This window comes from Mobula birostris, chromosome 8 (genome assembly GCF_030028105.1).
Source record: "Mobula birostris isolate sMobBir1 chromosome 8, sMobBir1.hap1, whole genome shotgun sequence".
Taxonomy (NCBI): domain Eukaryota; kingdom Metazoa; phylum Chordata; class Chondrichthyes; order Myliobatiformes; family Myliobatidae; genus Mobula; species Mobula birostris.
The window spans coordinates 76,121,337-76,147,373 of NC_092377.1; the positions used below are offsets into that span (position 1 = coordinate 76,121,337).

A 26,037-nucleotide genomic window follows, 5' to 3' on the forward strand; every position below is an offset into this window, starting at 1 on the left:
CCCCTTGTTCAAGAAAGGTAGTGGGGATAGTAAGGGTAATTATAGACCAGTGAGCCTTACGTCTGTGGTGGGAAAGCTGTTGGAAAAGATTTTTAGAGATAAGATCTATAGGCATTTAGAGAATCATGGTCTGATCAGGGACAGTCAGCATGGCTTTGTGAAGGGCAGATCGTGTCTAACAAGCCTGATAGAGTTCTTTGAGGAGGTGACCAGGCATATAGATGAGGGTAGTGCAGTGGATGTGATCTATTTGGATTTTAGTAAGGCATTTGACAAGGTTCCACATGGTAGGCTCATTCAGAAAGTCAGAAGGCATGGGATGCAGGGAAGTTTGACCAGGTGGATTCAGAATTGGCTTGCCTGCAGAAGGCAGAGGGTCATGGTGGAGGGAGTACATTCAGATTGGAGGATTGTGACTAGTGGTGTCCCACAAGGATCTGTTCTGGGACCTCTACTTTTCGTGATTTTTATTAACGACCTGGATGTGGGGGTAGAAGGGTGGGTTGGCAAGTTTGCAGACGATACAAAGGTTGGTGGTGTTGTAGATAGTGTAGAGGATTGTCAAAGATTGCAGAGAGACATTGATAGGATGCAGAAGTGGGCTGAGAAATGGCAGATGGAGTTCAACCCGGAGAAGTGTGAGGTGGTACACTTTGGAAGGACAAACTCCAAGGCAGAGTACAAAGTAAATGGCAGGATACTTGGTAGTGTGGAGGAGCAGAGGGATCTCTGGCTACATGTCCACAGATCCCTGAAAGTTGCCTCACAGGTGGATAGGGTAGTTAAGAAAGCTTATGGGGTGTTAGTTTCCATAAGTCGAGGGATAGAGTTTAAGAGTCGCGAGGTAATGATGCAGCTCTATAAAACTCTGGTTAGGCCACACTTGGAGTACTGTGTCCAGTTCTGGTCGCCTCACTTTAGGAAGGATGTAGAAGCAATGGAAAGGGTGCAGAGGAGATTTACCAGGATGCTGCCTGGTTTAGGAAGTATGCATTATGATCAGAGATTAAGGGAGCTAGGGTTTTACTCTTTTATATTTTAAATTTGTTCTCATAAGAAATATAATTGCTTGCAATGTCCAGTGGTTCAGTAGCCAATTAGAACACTGCAAGAGAGATCAGACAATGGAAATAGGAGGGGAAAGTCAGGGGCAGAGTCAGGGAGAAGCCATATATGATGAATGCATTTAGGTGACAATGTAAACTGTGGCTTCAACTAAACATTATTCAGTTTTTTCGAACTGTCATAACACCTTATTTTATTGCAAAGGGGATGCAGTGGCACAACTGACAGGGTTGCTGCTGCACAGCTCCAGCATCCTGGGCTCAATCCTGACCTCTGCTGCTGACATTGTGATTGTGAGTCTCTCCCGGGTGCTCTGGTTCTCTTCCACATCTCAAAGTTGTGCTGATGGGTTAATTGGCTGCTGCAAATTGGCCCTGGTATAGATGCGTGGCAGGGGAGTTGATGAGCGTGTGCAACAAAAGATTACAGAGAAAATCAGTGGCGAAATTGGACTGATGGGAATGCTCTGAAACCTGGCTGAGACTTGATAAGCTGAGTGACTGTTTCTTTAATAAATAGTGATGTTATTGTTAAACTTCTTTTTACAAATAAGTAATACTTCCTCCTATGTCTCATTTGGGAATTGCCTTTGTTGTAGTAAGACATTACAGGGTGGATCACAGCAGAAGAAAAGCAAGGTTTTTCACTGAGCATGTTGTGATATTAGGATAGGTGACCAAACGTTTGATAAAAGTGAAAGATTTTAAGAGGCATCTTGAAGGAGGAGTTAGAAGTAGGGAAGTGGAGACATTTATAGAGAGAGTTTTAGGTTTTAGAATCTTTGTACTTGGAGGTGCACCCATGAGTATCGAGGTTAAGGAAACTGGGAAAGCACAAGTGGCTGGAACTGGAGGAACGCAGTATTCTCTGAACCGCTAAGGACTGGTAGGAAGGAATTGGACTTATATTCATGGTTCTGGCTGGATGAGGTGCTGGTCTCTTTTCAGTACCCGTCACCTCAATGTGATCTGAAAGCTCCTTTTCCCTGCCCCAGTTGTCCAAGGAAATGGACATACTCTTGGCTGTAAGGCCATAGGTTTCTTTTTAGATTGGATCTCCAAGTCTATGACCAATTTCCAGGAGTCAGCAAGCACATCACTCTGGCAGCACACACATACTCACCAATGCTCACATTAGCTTAGTAGCAGATTTGAGGTTTTAGTCTTCAATCAAATTATTTACTCAAATAGCCAAAAACTGTTTAGGTGCACTGGAAGATGATTTTTTTTTGTATTACTCATCCTCTATTTTAGCTGCGACTTGGCTCCTGAGGTTACAAACTTGTTGACTTTTATTGCCAGTGGGGTGGTGTTGTGTAGCTGGGCAGTAGAGGACCTTTGCCTAAGGAAGGTTTAAGATAAATTCTCTTCTATGTTTGGTGACGTACTCATTGATGACTTGGAGATTGACCTTAGACTGGGAATCAATACAATTATTGTATGTATGCTCCAGTTGAATGATTTAAAAAGGGATGTCCTTGGTTAGAGTCATAGAGTTATAGAAAAGTACAGCACAGAGGCAGGACCTTCGGCCCATCATGTCCATGCTGAACCACTTAAACTACCTACTCCCATTGACCCACACTGGGACCATAACCCTCCATACCCATACCATTTAACTTCTCTTAAATGTTGCGCTGCTTGTGCTGGCAGCTCATTCCACACTCTTACAACCCTCTGAGTGACGAAATTTCCCCTCATGTTCCCCTTAAACTTTTCACCTTTCACACTTAACTATGACCTCTGGTTGTAGTCCCACCCAACCTCAGTGGAAAAAGCCTGCTTGCATTTACCCTATACCCCACATAATTTTTAATACATCTGACAAATCTCCTCTCAGTCTTTTACGTTCCAAGGAATAAAATCCTAACCTATTCAATCTTTCTGTATAACTCATGTCATCCAGTCCCAGCAACATCCTTGTAAATTTCCTCTGTAATTTTTCAATCTTATTTACAGCTTTCCTGTAGGTAGGCAACCAAATTAGGCCTCACCAATGACTTATACAACTTCAAAATAACATCCCATCTCCTGTATTCAGTACTTTCATTTATGAAGGCCAAGGTGCCAAAAACTTGCTTCACAACCCTATCTAACTGTAGCAGACCTTCAATGAATTATGGGCCTGTATTCTCAGATTGCTTTGTTCTACAGCACTCCTCAGTGCCCTACTGTTCACTGTGTGAGACCTACCCTGGTTGGTCAGACCAAAGTGCAACACCTCACATTAGTTTGCATTAAATTCTATTTTCCATTTCTCAGCCCATTTTTCCAGCTGGTCCAGGTCTCTCTGCAAACCATGATAGTCTTCCTTGCTGACCACTAGAACCCCAGTCTTGGTGTGATCTGCAAATTTGCTGATCTAGTTAACCACATTATCATCCAGATCATTGATATAGATGACAAGCAACAATAGACCCAGCACCGAACCCTGCAGCCATCCACTAGTCGCAGGCCGCCAATCAGAGAGGCAAACATCTACTACCACTCTCTGACTTCTCCCACAAAGCCAATGTCTAATCCAGTTTACTACCTCATCCTGAATGACTTTTTTGACCAACCCCTCCTATGTGGGACCTTGTCAAATGCCTTGATAAAGTCCATGTAGATAACATCAACTGCCTTGCCTTCATCCACTTTCCTGATAATTTCCTCAAAAAACTCAATAAGATTGGTTAGACATGACCTTCCACGTATGAAGCCATGTTGACTATCCTTAATCAGTTCATATCCATCCAAAGACTCATATATCCGGCCATTAGACTACTTTCCAATAACTTTCCCACAGCTGATATCAGACTCACCGGCCTATAATTTCCTGGTTTATGTTTAGAGCCTTTCTTAAACAGCACAACAACACTGGCTATCCTCCAATCCTCTGGTACCTCACAAAAATGATTTAAATATATCTGCTAGAGCCCCAGCAATTTCTGTACTTGCCTTCAGAAGGGTCCAAGGGAACACCTTGTCAGGCTCAGGGTATTTATCCACCTGATTTGCTTCAGAACAACAAGCACCTCCTCCTCTGCAATCTGTACAGGGTCCATGAAGTTGATGCTGTTTTGCCTTACTTCTATAGACTCGGTGTCGTATGTAAAAAATTAGGATCTTCCTCATCTTTTTTGGTTCCACGCATTCTGATCTTCCAGAGGACCAATTTTGTCCCTTGCAATCCTTTAGCCCTTAACATATCTGTAGAAGCCCTTGGTATTCTCCTTCACCTTGTCTGCTAAAGCAACCTAATACCTTCTTTTAGCCCTCCTGATTTCTTTCTTAAGTGTTTTCTTGCATTCCTTATACTCCACAAGCACCTCATTTGTACTTAAATGCCTATACCTGCTATGCACCTCCTTTTTTGTCTTAACCATGCCTCAATCTCTCCTGAAAACCAAGGTTCCCTACACCTGTTATCTTTACCTTTTATCTGACAGGCACGTACAAGCTTTGTGCTCTCAAAATTTCACCTTTGAAAGCCTCCCACTTACCAAGCAAACCTTTGCCAAAAAACAGCCTGTACAAATCAACACATCCAAAATGCTAGAGGAACTCAGCAAGCCAGGCAGCGTCTATGGTAAAAAGTACAGTCGACGTTTTGGGCTGAGACCCTTTGGCAGGATTGGAGAAAAAGATGAGGGGTAGATTTAAAAGGTGTGGGGAGGGGAGAGAGAAACACAAGGTGATAGGTGAAACCTGAAGGGGGAGGGATGAAGTACAGAGCTGGGAAGTTGATTGGTGAAAGAGATACAATCCTGGAGAAAGGGGAGAGGATAGAAGGCCATGGAAGAAGGAAAAGAAGGTAGGAGCACCAAAGGGAGGTGATGGGCAGTGAAGAAGATAAGGTGAGAGAGGGAAAAGGGGATGGGGAATGGTGAAGAGGGCATTACTGGAAGTTTAAGTCAAGTCAAGTCAAGTCAAGTCACTTTTTATTGTCATTTCAACTATAACTGCTGGTACAGAGCATAGTAAAAATGAGACAACGTTTTCCAGGACCATGGTGCTACATGAAACAATACAAAGACTACACTGAGCTACATAAGAAAAAAACACAAAAACTACACTAGACTACAGACCTATCCAGGACTGCATAAAGTGCATAAAACAGTGCAGGCGCTACAATAAATAATAATAAATAATAAACAAGACAGTAGGCACAGTAGAGGGTATAGTAGGTTGGTGTCAAGCCAGGCTCTGGGTATTTCGAGAGATCGATGTTCATGCTATCAGGTTGGAGGCTACCCAGATGGAATGTAAGGTGTTGTTCCTCCATCCTGAGTATGGCCTCATAGTGACAGTAGAGGAGGCCATGGAGTGACATCTCAGAATGGGAATAGGAAGTGGAATTGAAATGGATGGCCACTGGGAGATCCCACTTCTTCTAGTGAAAGGAGCATAGCTGCTCACCAAAGTGGTCTCCCAATCTACATTGGGTCTTACCAGTATACAGGAGGCCACACGGGGAGCACCGGACACAGTATATAACCCCAATAGACTCACAGGTGAACTGTTGCCTCACTAGGAAGGACTGTTTAGGGCCCTGAATGGTAGTGAGTGAGGAGATGTAGAGTCAGTTGTAGCACTTGTTCCACTTGCAAGGATAAGTGCTAGGAGGGAGATCAGTGGGGAGGGATGAATGGACAAGGGAGTCTCATTGGGAGCGATCCCTGTGGAAAGTAGAAAGTGGGGGATGGGGTGCTGGGAGAGAAAGATGCGCATGGTAGTGGGTTCTCATTGGAGATGGCAGAAGTTCTGGAGAATTATATGCTGGACGCGGAGGCTGGTGGGGTGGTAGGTGAGGACAAGCGGAACCCTATCCCTGGTAGGATGGCAGGAGGATGGGGTAAGAGCAGACTTGCGTGAAATAGACACTCCCTTGTCCGTTCGTCCCTCCCCCACTGATTAACTTCCCAGCTCTTTAATTCATCTCTTCCCTTCCCAGTTTCACGTATCACCTTGTGTTTCTCTCTCCCCTCCCCTCCCCCCACCTTTTAAATCTACTCCTCACCTTTCTTTCTCCAGTCCTGACGAAAGGTTTTGGCCCAAAGCGTCGACTACTTTTTTCTATAGATGCTACCTGGCCTGCTGAGTTCCTCCAGCATTTAGTGTGTGTTGCTCGGATTTCCAGCGTCTGCAGATTGTCTCCTGTTGATGCCAGACTCTATCTGACAGCATCAAAATTGGCCTTTCTCCAATTTATAATCTCAACCCACAGACCAGACCTATCTTTTTGCAAGTTTACTTTGAAACTAATGGCATCGTGACCACTAGATATAAAGTGTTCCCTAAACAAACTTCTGTCACCTGCACTGACTGTCTCATTCCCTGCAGAACAAGTATCGCACACTCTCTAGTTGGGACTTCTATGTTCTGATTAAGGAAACTTTACTGAACACATTTGACAAACTCTATCCCATTTAGTCCTTTTACAACTTAGGTGTCCCAGACAATATGTGGAAACACACCTTTTGTTAGAACAACCTTATGTTGAGTCCAGTTGAAGGGTTTTGGCCTGAAATGTCGACTGTATTCTTTTCCTAGGTGCTGCCTGGCCTGCTGTGTTCCTCCAGCATTTTGTGTGTGTTGCTCGGATTTCCAGCATCTGCAGACCTTCTTTTGCTTCTGTTTCTTGCAATGGTCTGCCATCTCTCTACGTAGCTGTTCCTCTAAATCCCCAGGACTGTTGGGTGGTTTGTAATATAGCTCCATTTACATGGTCATAACTTTCTTATTACTCACTTCCACCCATAACAGCTCACTAGACGAGTTCTTCAGTCTGTCCTGACTGAACTCTGCCGTGAAATTTTCCCTGACTGGTAACGCCACCCCTCCTCCTTTAGTCCCTCCTGCTCTGTCACACCTAAAACAATGGAACCTTGGGATACTGAGCTGCCAGTCCTGCCCCTCCTGCTGCCAAGTCTCTCTATTGGCTACAATATCGTAATTCCAGGTGTTGATCCATACCCTGAGCTCACCTGCCTTTCCTATGATACGTCTTGCATTGAAATATGTGCAGTTCAGGACGTTAGTTGCACTCTGCTTGACCTTTTGATTCCACATTTGTCTGAGGTCTCAACAACATCTGTCTCTGCAACCTCGCCACTATTTGTTCTGGCACTCTGGTTCCCATTACCCTGCAACTCTAGCTTAAACCCCTTTGTTAAACACTAGCAAACCTTCCCACTTGGATACTAGTCCCCTTGCAATTCAGGTGCAAATCATTTCTTCTGTCCAAGTTCCACCTTCCCTGGAAGAGAGCCCAATGATCCAAAATCCTTATGTCCCCCCTCCTATACCAACACCTTAGCCATGGATTACACTATATCATCATCGTCATCAGGTGCCATGCCCCGTTTGAGCTTTGACTGCCATGGCCCACACACACTCCTGTTTCGGGTCAAGTGGATCAATTCATTGATATTCATTTCCACTTTTCTGGCTGCTGTCTCCATCATCAATTGGCTTTGTCTTCCTCTATAACCTATATATCCTTCCTATTTCTGACCACACTAGCACATGACACAGGTAGCTACCCTGAGATCACAATGCTGAAGATCCTGCCCTTTAACTTAGCACCTAACTCCCTGGACTCACCTTGCAGAACCTCATCGCTCTTCCTACCTATGCCATTGGTACCTACATGGACCATGACCTTTGGCTGTTCACCCTCCTACTTAAGAATGCTGAGTACTCAATCCAAGACATCCCAGATCCTGGCACCCAGGTGGCAACGTACCATCCAGGAATCTTGTTCTCATTTACAGTACCTCCTTTCTGTTCCCCTAACTAACGAACCCCTTATCACCACAGCTTGTCTCTTCTCCCCCCCTTCCCTTTTGAATCACTGAGCCAGACTCAGAGCCAGACACCTGACCGCTGTGACTTTCCACTGCTAGGTCACGCACCCCAACGATATCCAAATGAATACAACTGCTATTGAGGGGAATGGCTACAGAGGTACTCTGCACTGGCAGCTTAACCTCCTTCCCCTTTCTGACTGTAACCCAGTATCTTGTGTCCTGCACCTTGTGTGTAACTGCCTCTCTATACGTCCTATCTACCACCCCTGCGCCTACTGAATGATCTGGAGTTCACCCAGTTCCAGCACCAGCTCCTTAACTCGGAGTGTTAGAAGCTGCAGCTGGATGCACTTCTGCAGGGGTAGTCATCAGGGGCACTGGAGGTCTCCCTGCCTTCCCACAGTCCACAAGAGGAGCATTCAACTATTCTGTCAGCAGCCCTACTGTTCTAACTGAGTAAGTATAAAGAAGGAAGTTGTGGGGGGGTGGGGGACTCTACCTACTGCTATTTTGCCTTTTTGGACTGAACCCTCATCTCACTGAAGCCTCAAAGTGCTAAAGCCTAAAAACCTCCACTCTAACTCTGACCACTCAAATGACAGTCGCTCTGCTTGCCCCTGACTTGCTTTAATTTGTTCTTGCCAATCAATGATTGGCTGCTGTTCAAAGCACCAAACTGCCACTATTTGCTGCCTTTTTCTATTCAATTGGAGAACCTGAGTGATCTACGTCTTTCAATCTTCGACTAGCCGCTGCTCAGAAAGGCTTCTGTATGAATATTGCTTGAGCACTCTCCCATTCATTCTGTAACTTAGCTCCATTGCTGTGCAAAGTGTATTGGATATAGATTACAATATTACAGTGGGATCCATACAGATCATTCCAAAACATCAGAACATTCAGATCGCACAAAGAAACAGAATACAGAATATTCAGAATATACAGTTACCATTGAAGAGAAAGTGCAGTGCATGCAAATAATGTGCAGGGTAAACATAGAATGAGGAAGTAATTTTAAGGCAGATGAAGCATCTTGCACAATCTCTCTCAAAGGCTTATGTGAAGCCATTAGAAGACAATGGCCTGCACTTTCCCTCAACAATCCCCACAGTGAGAATCATGCCCATTGTTGGCATTTAAACTCCATTTGAGCCCACATGGCATTCCAGCATGTTTAAATGTAAATATATGATGCTGGAAACACTTGGCAGATCAGGCAACACCCGTACAGAGGGGAAAAAAGCCTTTGTTTTAATTTGGAGTTTTCATAAAGAGTTTGAAAGTGTTTATATTGTATAATGGGTTCAAACAAGTGCAGAACAGGGAGAGGCAAACATTGAAAAGAAGAACCCTGACGGGTTGGAAAGCAGGAGAGGATAAATGCTGAAAACAGTTGAAGGTGCAATGTAAAAAGGGATTGTAAGACAACAATACATTGGGCGGGTCAAGAAGAGTTGAAAATAGCAATAGCAGATTTCCTTCTGCTGAATCTACTCCCCTAGTAGTTACTGGTCTGATTGTAAACAATCTGTTGGCAAGTGATTAAACCCCCAAAACTCCCTCTGAAGTACTAAAAAAAACTATCTCTAAAATGCTACAATCTAAAAATAACGTTCCAGCAAGTACTAGATAACATTGAGCAAGTAAGGCAGTATTAGTTATAATGAAAACCATCTGCCAGCAATGATGACTTTGATTCCATCTCCACAGTCACTGCCTGATCAGCAGGGTGTTTTCTGTTCTGGTTCCATTAACTGCCTCTTGTATTTATAGGTTGTCTTTCTGAACTCAAGACTTCACTCTGCAGATCTTAATCTTTGATTTGGACTGCTTAGAGAGATAAAGGGGCCTTTTCTCTTTCACATTTATTTGATAAAGGATATTCATTCAAAATGCCATTCCATATTTATGATTGTAGGTGGAATGCCGAACACACCCATGCAACTATCCCACTGGCTTTCCTCATAGCTTCTTCCCACACTATATCAACACAGGGAAAAGAAAGAAAAGAGAGACTTGTATTTTAATAATGCCTTTCACATTAGGACATTCCAAATCACTTTGCAGCCAATGAAGTAATTTTGAGGATTATTTTCTCTTGTACAGTTGAAAGTAGAGCAGGCAATTAGCGCACTGCAAGTTTGTAGAAACACCAACTGCTGATGACCAGATGAACTGATTTTTAAAAAAATCTAGAAATGTTACCTATCAAAAATTAATCTTTAAATATCTTGCAACAATATTTGCTGCAGGTCTAACGATATCATTTATATTTTGAGGTAGTGTCTGTAAACTATATGAAAAAAAATCAAACAAAAAGCTGAGTCATGTAACATGATGTTGTGTAGCATGCTAAAACAAAGAAAATAGTCACATTTACCAGCTTATTGTTATTAGATATGGAAAACGAGATTACGTCTGGAACTGTGAAACATCCACTAGATGGTGACATATTATTTCCCAGCTTCAGAAAATCTGCTAGCAGCTGCAGAATCATCTACGAAGAAACGGCTTCTCTAGCAACTCTCTGAAATCTGTGAGGGAGAGTATCCTGTAAAATAAAGTCATTGCAATCAAGTTATGAAGCCATTGTGGCTTGCATGAATTTCTCACTCTGATGTTGCTTGCATTTGCTAAAACTAGGATGTGTCCAAGAATCTCGTGTTGCTCCAGTTTGTTTTCCTATTGTGGAAGTTACTCTCCACCTATGTCCATATACAGTCTAATGTGAATCGTGAGACAGGAATGAATGAAACTATGAAGATTATGTCTCTAGCCTGAGCTCAAACTGAGATTGTTGATTTCTCTGTATGGCTGAGGATTAGACAAAATCAGTAGAGGATATTTGTACTTAAAATAATTCTCCAGGGATTTTACAGTTGAAGATTTTCCACTTGAGTAACTGGGATGGGAAAGGGGGAAGGTGTATTAAGGTGGCAATGGCAAAAGCTGTGGCAAAGAAAAAAGAAAGAACTGAATGTGAATCTACATTTTTATGCTGAGGCAACATTATATTCTAAAAGGATATTTATGGTGACAATGCTTTTTCCATTCAAGACTTATGGTCAAGATGGCACCTGCGAATAACAATTCCCTGGGCGAAATCTTCCAGATGGTCAATCTCTTCAATTATTTCACTTCCTCTACGTCTTCTGCTTGTTCTTTTTGTCTCAACTGTGTTACAGAAACTGCTGGAGCCTGTGACGTGCAGTTCAGAATTTTATCGAGCAATCTAGCGCTCTGCTGTGGTCTGGAGAGGACCGAGAACATGAACAGCCTCGTGGAAAAGGCCAGAGGTGGGGCATGGGGTCATGAACAACTCTACTTTGAAGCCTCAAGGAAGATTGAAGCATCGAAGGGAATGCTGAGGAGGTCAGCGGTCACTCAAAGAAGCCCATGGGGGGCGATGGCGGTTGCTAGCTAAGCTGGCAGCATTTGGACCCAACGTGGCGGTTGCTCTTCAGGGAAGGACTGAGTTCGTGTGCCTGCTCTCCTCGAATGCTGATGGGAGGATGATTTTGATATTATGAGATTTATGTGATTATTGGACTGTATTTTATATTGTTCTTCAGTTTTTGGTGTTTTCTTTCTTGTTGCCAATTGGCGGATGGGTGATATGTCACTTTTTGTGGGGGGGGTTGGGGTTTTGGTGTCTGATATTCTTGTTGGTGTTTTTTTGTGTGGGTGATCTAGTAGTTTTTTTGGGTGTGAGGGTTTTGGGGGTTTTCAATGACATTGCAAGGGAGGAGGTTGGGAATTTGATATTATTGTTGCTCTTTTGCGAGGGAGGTGCTTAGGGATTTGATGTTAATGTTGCTTTCTTTGTGAGGGGTTGGGAATTAGATGTTATCGTTGCTTTTTTGTGAGGGAGGAGGTTGGGGGTTTGATGTTATCGTCACTATTTTTTGCAAGGAAGGGTGTTGGGTGACTGATATTTCAATCACTTTTTTGTGAGGGAGGGGGTTGGGGATTTTATGTTATTAGAACATAGAACATAGAATAGTACAGCATAATACAGGCCCTTCAGCCCACAATGTTGTGCCGACTCTCAAACCCTGTCTCCTATATAAGCCTCCACCTTAGATTCCTTACTATTATCGTCACTATTTTTTGCAAGAAAGGGTGTTGGGGGCTGATATTTTCATCACTTTTTTTTGTGAGGGAGGGGTTTGGGGGTTTGAGGTTTTTGATGTTCCAGCTGCTGTTTTCCATGTGGGAAATCTGTTAGCCTTTTTTTTTGTGCAAGGGAGTAGGTGAGGGGTTTTGGAGCTTGTGAATTTTGTTTCTTTTTCTTTTTCATGCTGGGAGGGTGGGGTTGATATCTTCTCTTTCAGCAGCCCCCATGGTGTTTCTGTATTTCATGGCTATCTGGAAAAGACGAATGTCAGAGGTGTATTGTACATGCATACTTTAACAATAACATGAACCTTTGAATCTTTTGAACCATTTAGATAGGTGATTGAGAAATTCCCAAATCAGTCAAGCCCAGTGACTATACAGATCAATTTGACTGAGATCAATTTTATGCACATACAGAATATCATATATGATTATCCTTTAATTCCTGCAATCTCTTGAGAAGCCTTCCTTTATTTATTGGGGACATTGCTGTAGTTTCTGTCATAGGTCTTGCTTCCTAATCTCCTTAAACTTTGAGTTATTTGAAAATTTAAAAAACAACGGCTGATGTTGGAAATCTGCAAAGGAAACAACAAATATTGGGAATGAATTAGGCAGTATCTGTGGAAGGAGGAACAGTTAAAGAATTCACTAGAATTGGGGAAGTGCAGAAAAGGTATGGGAAGGATGGATAGGACAAGAACAATAACTGTGATGGATGTGTCAGGTCAAAGGGGTTAATGGGAGCAATAAGCTAATGATTATACTTTATTTTTTCATTTGTTGTTTTTTTGTTCAGTGTTACATGTTGCGAACAGCAGGGCTGTGGGACAGGATATATTAATGGAGAGTTAAAAGCTGAGCCAATATCACAGATGGATGACCTAGGGCAGAAAAGGTTAGTTCTTATACAGATGAAGAAAGTTAGCTACCTAATATCAGGGAATTGAAAGATGAGTCTAGAAGGCCACAAAGTGCCCACAGGTGTTTTTCCTCAGGCTTGCAGACAGATAGTCCAGAGTGGCAGTGGGAAGATGAATTAATGTGGCAGGCAACAGGAAGCCCAGGGTGTCCCCAATGGACTGAACACAAATATTCCTCACAGTGATCATCAATTCTCATTTGGTTTCTCCAATAGACAGGAGACTACATTGTGAACACTGAGTGTAGGACACCAGATTGGAAGAAATGCATTGAACTGGAAAGCATCCTTGTATCCCTCATTGAGGAGAGAACAGGTATTACACCTTTCCCATTAATCTGGTTATCTTCCAAAGATGCTGGCTGACCTGCTGAATATTTCTAGAAGTTTTGTTTTTGTTTCTGAGTAAATGTACTTTGAATCTTTGAATTGATTTTGTTTGTATGCAATAGACTGCTTGAATGTTTTGTTCACTTCAATTCTTTTCTGACGAACTGTTGTCAATATATTTGCAAAAAAAAATCTGTCTTTCCGCTTTGGTCCCTTTTAAAGACCACATTTTTCTAAAAAAATGCGTAACATTTGGCTCTTGTTATGATACTTGGAGTGTGGTTGGTGCTAAATGATATATCATAATACAATAGGATGCAGCTTAATAGCCTTGAATCCTTTATGGATAGATGATCTCTATAAATAAACCGATGACATTATGCACACGGGTTTAACTGTTCCTCCCCAGAGTTCCTCATTGGGCCAAAGGTACATTTGGGAAGCTGTGAAATGAAATTGCTGAAAAGACACAGCAGACCAGTCAGAATCTGTGGGATAGGAGGCAGAGAATCTAAACCTTAGTCCTTGGCTGCTTTTCCCTGAGTTTTGAGGATGATTTTCTCCCACTGCAGCTCCTTGGCTTCTGAGGTGAACCCTCAAGTCAAGTCAAGTTTATTGTCATTTAACTATATACATGTATATAACCATATAATGTATATAGAAATGAGACAATGTTTCTCCAAGCCAGGGTATAAAGCACAGTAGTACATATAATACACAATAACTTATAAAGATGAAGATAAAATCTATAATTGAATCACACATAAATAACAAACTGAAGTGCATTAATATTAAATATTGTAAGGTACAGAATAGCTGTTCTCAGACTCCTTTACAGGGATTTCTGGTCCATTTCTCGACTGCTGCCATACCAGATGGAGATGAAACTTGTCAAGACACTCTCAGTGGTGCTCCTGTAAAACACAGTTAAGATGGGAGGGGGGAGCCTTGCTTGCCTCAACCTTCCTAGGAAATGGAGGCACTGCTGTGCCTTTTTGTTCAGGGAAGTGATACTAAGGGACCAGGTGAGGTAATCTGTGATGTGAACTCCTAGGAGCTTGGTGCCCTTAACTTGCTCTGTGGAGGAGTCATGTATTTGTAGAGAAGAACAGTTTGACTGCACCTTCCTGAAGACCACAATGATTTCCTTTGTCTTCTCCATGTTCAGGCTTAGGTTGTTCTTCTCACACCAATCCACCAGCCACTCCACTTCCTCTCTATATTCTGTCTCTTCATCATTCTTGATAAGGCCAAACACTGTTGTGCCACCTGCAAATTTGATGACACGGTTTGAGCTGGATCCTGTGATACAGTCACGCGTCAGCAGTGTGAGCAGCAGCGGACTGAGCAGAGAGCCTTGGGGAGCGCCGGTGCTCAGTGTAATGAGACGTTGCTGCCTGGACATTACTATAGAGAATCCACAGTCAGGGCAAGTGGTGGGTTAACAGTCAGACCACTTCCTGTACTGACCCTCATGTGTTCCCATTAGAGCGTGGCAAGGTGCTGAGTGCCTTCCCAAAAGCTTCCCAGCCAGAAGCTATGTGGTCTATGCTTGGGAGCCCAGTGAGCTGGTGAAAATGCTACAGTCTAGAAATTATAGTTCAGTCTTTTTTGGCGTGCTGAACTATTGTGTGTGGGTTCTAACATCTATTAGGTGACCTGCAGAAAGACCGGGAAGTTGGCAATCAAAAGGTTAATGATCGGATGGTGTAGTGTTCATGCTAGTTTGTGTGTGAAAGGTTTACTTGCACATTTCCGGACTGCAGCTCCTGCACTGGTGCAACTACGAAACAGGGAAATCTGGTCAGTTATGGAACGTGTCCCCAGGACAGCCATGGAGTACCTGCACAAAGAGCTACCTTGGAATTGAAGGAAAATGGAGAGGGACAGGGGGCACTATGTTCATCTGCACAGACCAGTTTCTCCATCGTCATTTGCACAGATTAAGTCATGTTTCATGAGAGTTTCACTGAGCTGGTGTGATGTTCAGTGAATTGTGTAAATTATGGGACTCCCAGTAATGATCGTAGAAATACATTACTGAATAAAATGATGCAGCCAGCATCCTTCTTGCTTCGGGACTACCTGTAAGCAAAGCAATCTCAAGGTTGTATAATTTACACATTCTTTGATAATAGATATACTTTGAATCTTTGAACAGAGCAGAAGCCTTTAAATCACAATTCCTTGCAGATTATGGTTGCAATTGAATGTCCAATTAGTATTTAGTGAAGTAGGTGCTGTGTACCCAAGTGCTTTAATTAGATATGTTGGGCAAACATTAGAGATGCTAAGACAAATTATAACCAAAAATACTTGGGTCATTTATCCATTGGCTGTCCTTTCAACCTCCTGCAGTGCTGTGGTAACACTAAAATAGTAACAACTACATCCTGTGGGATTGAGTCAATGATAGTCATGTCAGAGCTTCTTACCAGTGGATGTTGACTATCTACTGTCTTCAATAAACTCTCCTTCATTCCTTGCTGTTAGTGAGGTGAGTCCTTAAGTGTTTTGGATGTAAATGGTTTTCACAATGCTGAAAAATCCAGTTATGTCATGATTGTAGCCAAGTTGCTGAGCATCTTGTGTCACGGTCCTGACTGTTAATCCCCTATTTTCTCCTAATTCCCTTTGATTGTGCCACGGTTCCGACCATTAATGCCCCATTTGCTCTTAATTCTCTTTGATGATGATACACCTGGTTTCCATCAAGACCTGCAGCATAAGACCCTCATCTTCCCTTGTAGGCATGGGTTTCTTCTTTGTGGGGAAGAAAGATGGCTCACTGCGCCCCTGCATTGACTACCGGGGCCTGAACAGCATCACCGTAAAGAATAACTATCCCCTGCCCCTTATCAACTCTGCTTTCGAGCCCCTTCACGGAGCCACCATTTTCTCTAAGTTGAACTTACGGAGTGCCTACCACCTGGTCAGGATAAGGGAGGGAGATGAGTGGAAAACAGCTTTTAACACCCCTCTTGGTCATTTCGAATATCTGGTCATTGCCCTTCGGTCTCACCAATACCCCCGCCATCTTCCAAGCCCTGATAAACGATGTCCTTAGGGACTTCATTAACTGTTTCATTTTCATTTATTTGGACGACATCTTAATCTTCTCCCGCAGTCTTCAGGAACACAGCCACCATGTCCGTCAGGTTCTGCAGAGGCTTTTGGAGAACAAGCTATTCGTAAGGCAGAGAAGTGCGAGTTTCATGTCCCTTCTGTCAGTTTCTTGGGGTACATCATTGAGAGCGGGCAAGTGAGGGCGGATCCCGAAAAGATCTGGGTGGTGGCAGAGTGGCCAAAACCCATAACACTCAAGCAACTCCAGCGATTTCTGGGGTTCGCCAACTTCTACCGTCACTTCATCGGGGATTACAGCTGGGTGGCAGCGCCCCTGAGTCGACTCACCTCTCCTGCGACCCCTTTTCACTGGGACCCCAAAGCGAACTCAGCCTTCTTGGAGCTGAAGAGGCGTTTCACCTCTGCTCCCATCCTGGTCCAACTTGACCCCTCTCATTGTGGAATTCGACGCCTCCGACTCTGGGATGGGAGCGGTCCTCTCCCAATGCTCCGGACCAGACCAAAAGCTCCGTCCCTGTGCCTTCTTCTCTCGCCGTCTATCCCCTGCCAAACGGAACGGAACGGAGTTACTGGCCATCAAACTCGCTTTGGAGGAGTGGAGGCACTGGCTGGAGGGAGCTGAATATCCATTCATCGTCTGGACAGACCACAAGAACCTCCAAACCACCAAACCGCCTGAATTCCCGCCAAGCCTGTTGGGCATTATTTTTTGGCCGGTTCAGATTCACACTCACCTATCGTCCGGGGTCCAAGAACGGGGAGCCTGATGCTCTCTCCTGTCAATATGTCTCTGAGGAGGGCCTTCCCAACCCTGAGACCAGCCTTCCACCATCCTGTGTAGTGGCTGCCCTCACCTGGGAGATCAAATCCATAGTCAAGGAGGCCCAACGGACTCAACCTGACCCAGGCAATGGACCCCCAATCAGCTCTTCATGCCTGACTCTGTCTGGTCTCAGGTTCTCCAGTGGGGGCATACTTCTCATTTCGCCTGCCATCCCGGGATCAATTGAACTCTGTTCCTTCTGAAGAAACATTTCTGGTGGCCCTCCATGGATGCTGACACTCACCCCTTCGTTTCTGCCTGTTCTGTGTGTGCCCGTGGAAAAGCACCTGCTGGGCTGCTTCGTCCCCTACATGTCCCTAGCCGCCCTTGGTCTCACAGTGCTCTGGATTTTGTTACTGGACTACCCCCTTTCACATGGGAGCAGTGCTGTACTCACCGTGGTGGACCATTTCTCCAAAGCTGTGCACTTCATAGCCCTTCCCAAACTCCCTACAGCCCATGAAACTGCCGACCTCCTTGTTCATCACGTCTTCCACCTTCATGGAATTCCCTCTGATATTATTTCTGACCGGGGCCCCCATTTCATCTCTCAAGTCTGGAGATCCTTTTGTCAAGCCCTTGGAGCCTCAGTAAATCTGTCATCTGACTTGCATCCACAGACTAACAGTCAAACAGAATGAGCAAGCCAGGATTTGGAAGCAACACTGTGCTGCACAACCACCAACAACCCATCATCCTGGAGCACCCATCTCGCTTGGGTAGAGTACGCCCACAACTCCCTGGTCAGCACCACCACCGGAGTGTCTCCCTTCGAATGCTCCCTCGGTTACCAACCCCTCTGTTTCCTGCACATGAAGATGACATCGCTGTGCCTTTTGTTTAGGCCCATCTCTGCCAGTGCTGCAAGGTCTGGAAGGATGCACATGTGGCCTTGCTCTGCTCAGCCGACCACAACCGGAGGATTGCCGATCGCCATCGAATTCCTGCACCCAATTATTGGCCTGAGCAGAAGGTTTGGCTCTCATCAAAAGACATCCCCCTTAAGAATAAACCCAAGAAACTCGCCCCTCGCTACCTGGGACCATTCGAAATTGAGAGTATAATCAACCCCTCAGCGGTCAGACTCAAACTGCCCAGATCCATGCACATTCATCCCACGTTCCATGTCTCCCAATTGAAACATGTATCTGTCCGCCCTTTGCGCCCTCCTACCGTACCCCCTCCACCCGCCCGGATCATTGATGACTACCCAGTGTACACTGGGTGTCCGGCGAATACTGGATGTGCACCGCCGAGGCACTGGTCTCCAGACCTGGTCGATTGGGAGGGATATGGCCCAGAGGAATGCTCCTGGATTCCCTGGTTCTTCATCCTGGACCCTTCCCTCATCTGTGATTTCCATCAAGACAGTCCAGACAGGCCTGGTGGTTTGCATGGAGGCACCTGTTCGGGGGTGGGGGGATGCTGTCATGGTCCCGACCATTAATCCCCTATTTTCTCCTAATTCCCTTTGATTGTGCAACGGTTCCGATATTAATTCCCCATATAGTCCTAGTTCTCTTTGATGACGACACACCTGGTTTCCATCAAGACCTGCAGCATAAGAACCCCGGCTTTACAACCACTAGTTGCCAGATCGTTGGTTTTGCCTGTGTGGTAATTAACGTTTCCCGGTTACTTAGGACTGTGTGTTCTAAGTTTTGCTACAGTACTGAGAATTACCTGTGAAACTCAGTCTCTTCAAGTCAAGATCAGTTTTCTAAGTTCTACTCCGGTTCCAAGTTTTACCTGTGAAACCTAGCCTCTCCGCGTCAAGATAAGTCTTCTAAGGTTTTACTTCAGCACCGAGGTTTGCCTGCCTAACTCTGTCTCTCCGTGCTAAGAAGAGTTTTGTCTGCCATTTCCCTTTCTACACTCTGTGTCAAGGTAATTCTGCCTGTCTCCTGCCTTCCCGCTCTCCTTCCTGTTTGCCGTTCACATCTGCATCCTAACTAAATCTCCGTGCCTGTGTCCTGCACTTGGGTCCGCCTCATTTGTTGCAACATCTTTTGCTCTTTCCAATAATCATGTGTTTTTAGAGCATAGGTATTTTTGTTGAACCTCAGCTGTCTGTAGAAATGTTTGCATCCCCGTGAGTTATGGTGATATATCCACTTGTGTATTCTCTTCAGTTCTTTTTTCAAACCCGCCTCAGTTCACTGGTTGAGGAAATGACAGTGGCTTCATAAGGGCTAATTATGGTGGATCTCAGGTCCGTACAGGTTCTGAGTACTCTGCAGCTCCTGTTGGGTTAGATTTGTCACATTGTATGTAAAGTGTTGATCATGTAGAGCTTCTCCTGTGAGGTCTGAGTCCTTCAATGTTGATCTTCCTACAGGATCTTTTTTTTCATAGCAAGGCCATTTAGGGTCTGGATTGATACAGGTAGGGCTTTGGGTAAATTACTGCAGCTGCGAATCAGTGGCCTGCAGTTACAATCAAGTTGAAACCCTACAGTGACAGCTGCAGACTTGAATTTATGTTAATAATCTGGATTATTATTTTTTTAAAAGCCAGCAATTGATGACCACAAAATTGCTGGATTGTAAAAACCTGTTTTACTTATGAATGTCCCTCAGAGCAGAAATCTTCACTGGTTGGAACTCTACATGACTCCAGACCCAACAATATGGTTGCCAGAACAGTTAGAAATTGGCCACAAATACTGGCCTTGCCGGCGATGCTCAGATCCTGAAATATAAATTTAAACAAATTACTGACAGAACAGAGCAGGCTGTGCGCAGTCCACCAGTTGTCAGTTCCTGTCATTGATGTGAGTGATACGAACGTTTTTACAGTCCATTGCCTGGGCAATGATGAAATCCAACAGGTGCAGGTGCCTGGATCGAGGGTGTTGACGTAAGTGTTTGACTTGACTGTGATGAAATGGGGTGGTGATTATGACAAGATCTTGTTATAAGAGTGACGTCAGAATGATTCCCCCACATTAGATTTTCTTTCCCGTTCCCTGCCAATTGAACATTTCCAATGCATCAGGAGCATTGAACTATCAAGGAGGCTCTGTATCACATTAGAAATTTGATCAGGGATTGCACAAGTTTCAAGTACAAATTCTTCTTTGATCTCACTGGTTGCTTTCTGAGTTGGGGAGAAGGCAATGTTTGCTCTGTTCCAGACTGTGATGGATCTACCATGTAATTTCAATGCATTCTGTATCAATCCCAATGCTTTTTCTTCTTTGTTCTGTCTGTTGTCATGACTGGGTATGGCAAGCATTTATTAACCGTTGCTTACCGGCGTGTTTCCAAAAGGAAGTAAAATTTTAGCAAAGCTCTAGTCACGCTCATGCAAAACAAGCTTTTGTTCAATGTTGTCCAGTGTTTTGTTAAGGTTGAATCATCAAATGAATGATTAGTTGACCTGTGAGCAAAAGATATTGTCTACAGTTTACAAAACCTTCAAGTGAGAAGTTTCTTGGTCAATTGAGATTAGTCTATGGTTGCTAATGTAAGTCATTTTTAAATGATTGTGCATAATTTGTTGCAAAACTGGCAAGGATTATATGCAAACTCATTGCTGTTTTTACTGTAACCTAATAGAGAGAAAATTATGCTTTGCTTTCAGTGCTAAATTTAATATTGCTTGGTGGTGAAATTTGATATGTTTCAGCATTTACTCTCTCCATTAGGGGTGCCTTTGACTTGTAATACACCAAGGGCACAGGCGATATTCTAAGCAGTTGTGCATATTCTGACAGACAGTGGGTCTCTTGGGTAGAGGCATTAAATGTAGCAAATAGGACAAGTCATTCACAATAAGAAGTCTAAGCAAATGCAATTATGTTGTCATGTGCTATATTCATTTTGTTATATGGTCTTCCTGTTAGCTGTCAAAATAATGTTATTTCTATCAATAAACAAACACATTAAAAGAGAATATTCCACTGTGTCATTGGCTGTGATTTAGAAGTTTAGTGGATCAAAATTAACAAAATTATTTGGCATCCACAATCTGGGAATTCAAAGTGGGCATAACTTTAACAGGAGAGACAAGCCATTTCCACAGAGACTAGAAAATTGGTCTTTACCCATTGTGAGGTAGAAGAGCAGCACTCATTCCTACAAAAAGAAATAGATAATGGGCTGCGGTTTGTGGAGCTGGTCGCTGCAGTAAACATATCAGAGTGTTGCAGATTTCTGTAAAGTATGCCAGAAATCAAACAGTGGCACTCAGATCTCCCACTCTTTTCCTAGATTTCAAATCAGAGTGCAGGTTCCTGACTTTACTGAGCTGAAGAACTGGCTGCACAACTTGGATGACCCTTTAGCTTTACACCAGCCAGTATGCTGTGTGGGTATATTTATTCACATGGAAATGTCAACCTTCATTAAAAAGATAAGATGCTATGTGCTTTCATTTTACTTCCTTCCCTTAGATATTGAAAAAAATATAAAGCAAAAGTGCTTTTAAATTTTTATATTATTCTATTTTTAATGATTTTAAATGTACTTCAACCATTTTTACATTCACACAATAAATGATAAGGACATAAACAATATTGTGGAACAGAGGGCCCTTGGTGTAAAAGTGTTTAAGTATTTGGTTAGATTTCTTTATTTTAAGTGAAACACTCTATTTGATAGAGGTTTACAGAATTATAAGGGGCATAGATAGGGCAGACAGTAGTAGATCTTTTCCCATATTATATTTTAATAAAATAATCAACTTAGACATATTAACTAAAATGTCTTTCATTGATTCTATTATGGATTTACTAAGTATGCCTGCAAGAGAATTAAATGTAAGGTTGTACATAATGACATATATGTACTTCAGTGATAAATTTACTCTGAGCTTTTGAACTTTGATATTAATGTTAAATTTGAAGAACCAAACTAGTTAATTTTTAGTTAAGGTTGGTGACCCCATTCACTTGATTGGATAGGCCATGTCTAACTGGGCTGAGGGCTGGATGCAAAGTGAATCTATGCATTCCTCAGTTCAGTTTGTAATGGGGTGACGCTGGACTAGATGGTTAGTCCTGGGGTGAACCTGAGGTCAGATGGCACATGCTATGACATTGCTGTTTCCATTCTTTCTTCACACTGAGAGAATAAACAGCACGGAAGCATGTCATTCAGGCCAAGGAATCTATTTCGTCATTAATATTTCACATCAGGTTCATCCCAATTTGAAATTGACAAGGTGGAACATTGAGGGCTCGGTGAACACCAATGTATTAATTATAAATTTCTTCCTTTACAAAGGGGGTCCATGTCATGGCCATAAGGATAACAGAAACATGAGAAGCTGAAAGGATAATTTTTAAAATGAAAGCTAGTATTTAGGGCCTGGAAAGCACTATCATGGATAGTAGCAGAGGCAGATTCAATTGTAACATTCAGAAGAGAGCTGAATAAATATCCGAAAGGGAGGAAGGTGAGGAAGAGGGTCGAAGGGTACGTCCACACTACGCTGGATAATTTTGAAAACAAAGCCTTTTCTTTTCGTTTTGACCCTCTGTCCACACTAAAGCGGCGTTTTCATCCTCCAAAAATGGAGATTTTCAGGAACGGTCTCCAGAGTGAATAAATCTCAAAATGCCTAATATCTGTTGTAGTGTGCACGGGGTAAACGGAGAGATTTAAAAACGCTGTCATGACAACACCCCAACAACAATGCTTTTTCTGCTTCTGCTTGGTACTGCGCAAGCACTGCCGTACGGCTGTTATAATGCGCAGTTGGTGTGAACGGTGTGAGAGTTAAATTGTAAAGTGAGCTTTTTTGACTATTTAAAAACGCTGTCATGACGTGCCAGAACAGATGTTCGTTGTTTTCTTGAACGCAACCCCCCCCACATAACCTAACAATTTCAGAACAGATGGCAACGAGACTGAAGCCAGAAGAGTAGAAATGTACTCACCAAATACTTTGACCCATAGCTTACTGAATAAATAAGTATACTCACTTTGCCCTGTTTTCTGTCCTTGCTTGTATGAAGGTGGTTTACCTATTTATGCAAGTACTTCTCTGATAATAGATGTGTAACAGCCGAATGTAACATTGTATGGAAATACAAGATAACACTGATGCAGACATGTTTTATACATTTAACAAGGTGCTTTATTAATGCAACAGAGTTAGTCAGTTTCCAATGTTCGTCATCAGCTGGGTCATACTGTCCGTGAACTCCCTGTCAGTTGCCTCCATATGCTCCAGTATTTGTTTTTTTTTAGTTTTAAGTCCTCCTGCGCGAGAGCCAAGAGCAACTCCTTTTAAGTTTTTCTACTCTGTAACTGGACAAACGTGCACTAAGTATACCGTTTCCTCTTCGCTTGTTTTCTGTGTGTCCTGCGCGTGCCCAGTAGAGGAGATTTGCCCAAATATCCGTGTTAGTGTGGACAGAGATATTTTGAAAAACGCTTAGTGTGTACGCCTGTTGTTTTTACTCGAAACCGGCGTTTTCAAAATTATCCTGGACGTAGCCTATGTGGATTAGTCTTATAACACCAGTGATTGATGGGCTGATTGGCCTTTTGTACATACTGTAATCATCCTCTGATTATGGGTGAAGTTATATTTCTCCTCAATTAAAACAGTCATTCTTTTTTTGCAGTAGCAAAGATAGGAATTTGCATTATGCCTCCCAAGGTTTGAAAAATTTAAAATTAATTTGAATTATCTGGCATGTGTAAAGGATTTCTTTCAGTATTGCTGGTGGAAGGCCTCAATCCGGTGAACTTTTTTGAGCCCAACACCAGAATAGACATCAAGAGCAGGTTTCTCAGTGCCAGTTTTTCTTCAAAGTAACAACCATGGGATGTTAAACGAGAGAAAATCTGCAGATGCTGGAAATCTGAGCAACATACACAAAATGCTGGTCTGTGCTTTTTTCCATAGATGCTGCCTGGCCTTCTGAGTACCTCTGGCATTTTGTGTGTGTTGCAGCCCTGGGATCTTTTACGTTCACCTGAGGGAGAGGGCAGGAAGTCAATCTTGAAGTCCTTTCTCACAATGTGACCTCCAGCGGCACATCACTTGTTCGGTGCTACAGCCTGGACCTTGTGTGTCCATAACTGGAGTCAGATCTGGAACTATAGTCAGCATTGACAGAGTATACTGTATTAGGCACAGAGCTGCAATGATCCCTACGTCTGTGAGAAGAGTTATACCTTCATAGCTGTTAAACTAGCCAATTTAATCTAGCACTTAAAGGGCGGAAGTCTGAATCCTTTATGCCCCTCTGAATATCAGGTTGTGAAAATCATTGGCTATCTCCATGAGGTCAATGTTAGGCTCAGGCATATCTTTTATAGAAATATTCAAAATACCTTTAAAGTTGAACTAAATCCTTTTGTCCATTTCTCTTTTTGGCTTGAATTAGATAGGGGAGTGGGGATGGGTGATAGTGGCGAGAGTGGAGAGATGGGCTGTTGGAGGTGAAGCAGCCAAAGTTTCCCTTATTGATCTTTGTTCAGCGACCACTGGTGGAGTGTACAGATTGGCTCATAATCTTTGGATGAACATGGGATCCATTTGGAATCACCAAAGCTCCTATTCATTATGATCTTTCATTAAAACAATAGGTTTGTTGGCATTTATTATTGCAAATAATAACTCATTACCTACATCACATCAACTGTCCTCTGTAGCTCATTAATGAACAGTAAATCGAGAAAAGAGGGTAGAAATTATCCTCTGTGGTGTGCTGTACCAGATGTAGTGACAGATGTGCATTGAATTTGAATTCTGAAAGTCTGCTCAATATAGGAACATTTGTACCCTGACATTTTAGAACTATAGGCTTTATACTTAAACATTTTACTTCATAAATGCTTCCTGGAATAAATTAAAAGGTTAATCCCATCTGGATTTTTGATTAGACTTTTCTCTTGTCTCTTGCCTGTAATGAGCTTTGATCTTTTTTAGCATCATTCCTAATTGATGCGAGCCTGAAGCTCAAAGCTTTTATTAATTTGGCTGTAAACCAGTAATCTTTTTCACGACTGGCCACTGATGTTCATGGGTTGGGCCCAAGGAACCTTTTGGGATGCACAGTAGACAATAATTTCCTTTGTATCGAATAGTATTGTATCTTGTGTTGATGACAAGGCTGGTCTGAAATGGGGGTAATGTGACCCATTTCCAAATAGTAGTATCCATTAAGTTTATTTTAACTGAGCACATGGGTGATGAAGGCACTTCAGACTGAAACATCTATGTTCTTCCTCTTTCCAGATTTCCATTAACTGCAGTTTAGCAATTTACTCATGGTTACGTTGGTGTACTGCTCAGGCGTCATCTTGCTGGTACTGCTGATCTCGGGCTTATTAACAAACCAACCTAGAATTACCTCTGCATCTACTTGGTCAGTACCTGAAGCTCCAGTATGTTGGATTATGGGTTTATGGAGATTCTGCCAACTATATTGCTGAAGGTTTCTAATGTCCATGCTTGAAACAAGTCTTAAGAACTTTTTCAATACCATTACAGGCCTCAGACATGTCTGTCAGCTCTGGAATGGCAGGATTCAGGTTAAGCAGCTTATGCGGAGACCTCAAATGATTATTTAAAAGCTGCAGCCAGAAAGAGTTTGATTACTGAAAAAATCATACCAAACACGGCAACCCCAAAATACCCTTGATTTATTTGGGTTTTCTTTAGCGCTGGAAATGGTTACATCCTGACACGCGGGACAGAAGCAAGGTCGCATTGTGTATTCCACGGACCAGCAAATTCCGGCCGGCTTAGCGAAGAGAGCGGCAGACAACCCTGCTGAAATCCGGAGGAAAACACACAGAGGATGCAGAGGGGGATCACAAAGCTGAGGAAAGAGGACCAGGACAACAGAGACTTTTGGAGAAGAGGAGTTCGGTGGATAATACCGTTCCGCCTGACCGGAAGTGCACCGAGAGCGGTAAGCGTAAAGGAGTTGGG

At 43.1% G+C, this 26,037-nt stretch overlaps 1 long non-coding RNA gene across 1 annotated transcript in view; it reads left to right on the top strand.

Moving 5' to 3' along the window:
• LOC140201415 (uncharacterized) overlaps positions 1 to 26,037 on the top strand; it is a 45,385-nt gene that overhangs the window by 17,353 nt on the left and 1,995 nt on the right. Inside the window, exons 2-3 of the long non-coding RNA XR_011886856.1 lie at positions 13,116 to 13,215; positions 25,339 to 26,017. This is a non-coding gene — a long non-coding RNA (uncharacterized lncRNA). The remainder of the gene's footprint in view (positions 1 to 13,115; positions 13,216 to 25,338; positions 26,018 to 26,037) is intronic.